The sequence below is a fragment of the Chaetura pelagica genome, unplaced genomic scaffold, assembly GCF_000747805.2.
Source record: "Chaetura pelagica isolate M959 unplaced genomic scaffold, ChaPel_1.0 scaffold328, whole genome shotgun sequence".
Taxonomy (NCBI): domain Eukaryota; kingdom Metazoa; phylum Chordata; class Aves; order Apodiformes; family Apodidae; genus Chaetura; species Chaetura pelagica.
In genome coordinates, this window is record NW_009954216.1 from 907,537 (window position 1) to 913,165 (window position 5,629).

The following is a 5,629-nucleotide window of genomic DNA, read 5'->3' on the forward strand; positions in this document are numbered from 1 at the left end:
TGGGCATCCTTTATGGTAGTAACAACTACTTACACACCAGGGTCTTTCCCAACTGTGGGGGATCCTGACTGACTCATAAAATGAGAGTTTGATCTAGAACTGTGTAGGAAGCTAAATAATCACACTGCCAGAAAGCCAGTCAGCAAAAAAAAGAGAGGAAGAGGATTTTCTTCTGCTTCATGAAAATCCTGTGGAGTTCTGGCATCTGTGTTTCTCATGGTTGAAAGTATTTCTCATGTGCTCTTTATTTCATCATTAACACTTTACTTCCACTAGTCAAACTGTGTTTTTTTTCTCAGAGTAACAAAAAAAACCCAAAACAAAACAGAAATTCTACTCCCTATATTTTAATGGCCTTGTCCCTCTTTTAGAGCTATTTATCTTTTTTTATTTATTATTTTTTATTTGAACTGAACTAATTTTGATAAATAGTAAGAAGCAGAGACTTTCTGAGTTCTTCTAGTATGAAATCCTCATGAGGTACGTGCCCCTATGGGTAACAAGATGTTCAGATCTTTCCATGTGGTTCTGAGATCCAAATTATGCCAAGACTGCATTCCATTTCTGTTCTTTAAATGAGTAGAAGATGAAGCAGGGTTTCTCTAGTCTTGGTCCTTTTTCATTCTTCAGTCAGCAGGGACACTGAGTACAAATAGTTAGAGCAGGTTTTCCAAAATTAGTTATGCTCCGTAAATTTTAGACACTGTACAAGCTAAAACCAATTAGGTTTAAATTCTCCTTTGCATTTAAAATATACAGAAACCTATGAATGCATTGCAGCATGAGCAGGTGGAAATGAAAGCATTTCCCCAGTGGTTTGTCCTCCATCAACCGCAGGTCGTGGTCCTGCCTCTCCATGCAGAGGGAAGAGCTGCAAGGAAGGTCTCATGAAATTGGCTTTTAACCTGACAGTGGAAGTTATTTGGTTGGCTGTCAGGAAAGCTGATCTAGTCAAATAATTTTATCTGGTAATTATGTGGAATGAAGATAATAATGACAGACAGGATTCTCCTCCAGTGAATGAGAAATGCTTTTACCACTATGGTTTATGAACAGGCACTTTGTAGCAGGACAGGAAACCTCTACTCATTGGCAATACAAAAACAGCCCAGATTTTCCCAAGATTTATCCATTTTATGAAAAGAAACATAGTAAGAATGTAGATAGTAAGTTGAGTTTCCAATGTAGGAAAATTACTACTGTATAAACATATATTGCCTTTCAGATTTTCAAGCTTTTAAATGGTTTTATGAGTTTTTTCATTCCTAAAGAAAAACAGACTATATATAATTTGACAACTCACAGTTTGGAAAGCACTTCTCATTCCTGATGTTTCCAGAATCACTTGTTAATCTTGCAAGAGATTTTAAAACAGATGACAGAAGCTGGGTTGCAATTCCATGGTTGAGTTGATGGGCTATCAATATATTTGTGGTATCTAGCCCCTTGTGCTCAAGATCAGTGTAAGAATGAATTTTTCTCTCTCCCACAAATTTACTTCAGTATTTTTATGAAAAACATTGTATCTGATGCAAGTCTTAAGAATAAACTCCAATAAATTACAAATTTTAAAGATTTAAATGCTGCTTCTGCAGTGCAGGCATTATGAATCAGATGCTCTTCACATTTCTTCTGTAGAGATAAGAGTAGTATTTTTCAAAAGAGAACAGATAAAGTATGCTAAGGTTGTCTTGAAACACAGCAAATTGCCTTCTCACCAGAGCTTTCCCTAAAATTAAACACTGACTTTATTTTGATGGAAAGTGTGTACAGACAAGAAGAAAAAGTAGGCATTATTTGCAGGGGGAAAAAACCCCAAACCTTAAATATTATAAATCTCTGAGGATGTGTTTTGAAGCTTTATATATACCATTATTATATGTCCTGCAGGCTCTTCTTCTTCTATTGGCTGTTAATGACAAGCTCCCACTTGCAGATTTGGGTACGTGCTTTCAACTGACTCGCATTATTTGCAGCTTGGCTCTTCTGTATTTTACACAATTCAGGCTTGTAAACAGCAAATTTCCTGATGACTTTAGAGAGTTTAAAACCCCAACATAAAAGGCATACTCTCAGGCATGATTCCTCATATTTTTCCAAATAGACAGGATTGCACTTGTAGATACGATTCCTGGGAAAGGAGCCCATTTCATGGGTTAGCTGTAAACATCCTGGTTGTTAAACTCAAAAGTCCAAGTCCAGCCTCCTTCTGTAGGATGTGCAAGGCCACTGATGCTCATGAGTGGAGTGAGCCCTGATTTTACTTGTGTGATTTGGTGGGTGTAGCTACATCTCCCAGGCAGCAGTACCTGGATGCCCCTCTCTCCTAAAGCTCTGGCAGAGGTTCTCCTGTAGTGAGGCATCAAAAATTACATTTTTCTCTAAGCAAATGGGTGGCTCTAGAACCTCAAAGGCCCTGCTGAAGCTCAAAGCTAGACATGGTATAGAATCATGAAGCTGGAAAAGACCTCTAAGATCATCAAGCTCGTTACAGGCCACTTCATCTCCAGTGTCAGCAGTGTCAGCAGTTCTTCAGGTGAGATCTTTGCCACACCAACCAAGCCCAACCCCTTTCAGTGTACCCCATCTAAACAAGCTCTTCCTTTCCCTGATGGTGAAGTAACACTTTTTATTGATCCGAGCCTAAATTGAGTTTTTTTGATCACCCTGTTCCAGCTGGAGCTGCACCAGTTTTTGTGCCTTGGCACTACAGCTCAGTCAAGGCAGTGTGCTCCAGATCCCTGAGGTGCTGAGCTGCCTGAGTTGCATTTTCCTCAAGACCCACCTGAATCCAGGATCCAGCAGCCTGGGATGAGTTTTCCCAAACTGACTGATGAGGGAGGATGTTTATATGGCAGCAGCTTCACAAACGATGATGATGGGGAAACAAGCAAGTTGCACGAGTCATTAGCAGAACATTAGCACAACAGACAATTTTCCGAGAGACTAACTCCAGCACTTGGGCTGGAGACATGGAAATGTTTCTGTGGAGAGCTGGGGAGGTACTGCAGATCAGCGTGTGCTGCTGGCTCACAGCAAGTGCAAAATAAATTGCTTGTCTTAGCCCGAGGTAATTTTCTTCCTGTATCTGATCCCTCAAACTGTTACCTAGGCACATTCAGTATATATGGCTGCCAACCCAAATCTGCGCTAATGCTACCTGCAGTATAAAAGAAATTCTGCAAGAATGAACCACTTAACTGTGGAGAGGGAAGATTTTCTGTGGTTGCTGTTTCAAAGCAGATGCACAAATGTTCTTGTGCAAACCATATTGTTTCTTTTTTCAGCAAATTCTTAATAGTGACCGTTCATACAGTTGTCATGGAAGTGACAACAATTTGTCTCCCTATTGCTGAGAAAAAATGATTAATATCTATTTTTTCTAGTTAGCAAGTTAAGTATGAACACTTTTTATGAACAGTTTATTTCACAATTGTCCCTTCCTAGTCTCCTCTTACTGCAGTATGGACTTAAAGGTACTTTTTCTTTGGATCACCTGAATAACTACACAAGCTCTTACCAGCTACCAGCAAGGCTATGGCTGCCAGCGCACACCTCATTCCACCCCATGGGAATGCTGAAATGAAGTATCTTCTGCTCCAGAACCAAATATTCCCTCATTAGGATTTCTTGGGCCAAATTATTCTCGTCGTTAAACAGTTTTTGCAATCCAGCAGGAAAGAGAAGCCTTACTCAGACCTCCACACTTTGTTTCCAGGGTGGGAAACACAGGAATGCTGCTCACATTTGCTGCCCACAAGGACCATGAACAAGCTGATGGCCCAGCCAGCTGCTGTGGGTTTGCTTCCTGAAAGAAATGTGTTTTCCTAATGCGCTGGGTACTGAGAGGTGCTGTGGAAAATGCGTTTATTCAGCCCCTCGTAAAATTATTCTCTCCATATTTCTCCCATAAAATTAACCATCATTTCTGTTGATGACAAGTCAACAGCAGTGGTTTGGTACACTGGAAAATACAGATTTAAAAAATTAAGAGGAAGGCAGAGAACACTAAAAGCTATCCTTTACCACCTCAGTATTTCCTGAAAGAAGGTATAATACCCTCCTACTGAAGCAGCTGCTTCTCACCAACGTGAGAGCTGCCGTGGTCGGGCACATCCTAGATGGATGTAACGGCAGAACAAAAGCAGCCACTGCTGTGTAGTTACACAAAAGCCTGCAGTGCCCTTTGTCAGTGCTAACAGCTGCCTCTTGAATTTTTATCCAAGCAATGGATGGGGTTTTATAGCATAAGCAGCAGCTGAAGCAAAAGTCCATGACCTGGCTTTTCCCTCATGCTGGGGGCTCTGGGCTGCTGTTCACCTAAGCTCAGCACTAAATCGGACTGGGCACATGGAGCTGATCAGAATTTACTTTTTGATTACGCTGAATTTTCCTTTATAGCTTCATCCAAGCTGCCCTGGTCTGGGGGAGATTGGAGACAGTAATGTGCAGGTCATTTCTAAAGAACATTTTCCAGTTAAAGAAAATTAAATCCATTTGCAGTAGAAAATAGCTAGAGAAGAGAGAGTGTCACTTGTAACTTGTAAAACCGTATGTCTACAGTGATCATAAACCCAGAATTCTATTCAATAAAACCAGAAATGCCTTCTTACCAAAGAGGAACAATAAATGGAATGTGCAAGTAAGAGGATATAAATATTCAACAGAAGGAGGATCGAGTTAACTTTTTTAAAAAATCTAGATGTGCTCTGACATATTTTAAAGGAAGCTTTGAAGTCTTTTTCAGGCAGTTTCATTTTTAAAGTAGTACATGATTGGTATAGCCACATCAGAGCTAAATCAGTGCTAAAACATCAGTAGGGCCCACTTCTTTCTCTTTATATACTTATATATACAGGACAGACTGTGAAAGCATGAATGTTAGGACCAATATTGCCTCCTGCAGCGCTACCTGGCTTGCTACTGTCCCCACTGGTGCTGCCCCTTTCCATGTCTCACAGAGCCAAGGCTGCAGAGCTGGACCAAGGACATCTGCCTGTGCCTAGGAACAGCAGCTCAGGGCACCTCCAGTATCTGTCTGAAACTGCTACTGGGGGAAGCCACTGCCTGCATTATTAACTGGCAAATGCTATCATTTGAAAAATCATTAATTAAATCAATTAAACTTTGGATGTCATCAGGATTCCTATAACTGTCTAGTTTGGGTCAGCTACAGATGGATTGTTATTGAGAGAAGCATCCATTATAGTCAGGCTAACTCAGTTCCTGCCAGCCTCCTCAACACTCTGTTCATATATTCCTTGCTATTATGGTGCCATTAGGATATCTTATTTTTTAATTTAGTTAATGTCTTATTCAATTCTTCCATCAGTTGAAGGTTATTTGAGAAGGAATGTTTGTTCTACATCTGTCTTATCCACCTCCAGCACAGTCTCCTCAGCTTTCATCCAAGGCTCAGCTCCCAGAGAAAAAATCTAACTCAACAGGATCAAGTGCTTTCTGGCTAACATTCCCCTTCCTCCAAAACAACACCACAGAACAGCAGCATGCCAAAATAAATCTGCTGGTTTGGTGTGTTCTACTTACAGCATTCTATCATAATCTCAAGTAAAAGACTCTAATATCATTATTTAATATGCTGATCAGGTTTTGAAGTAAAAGTGTTTTC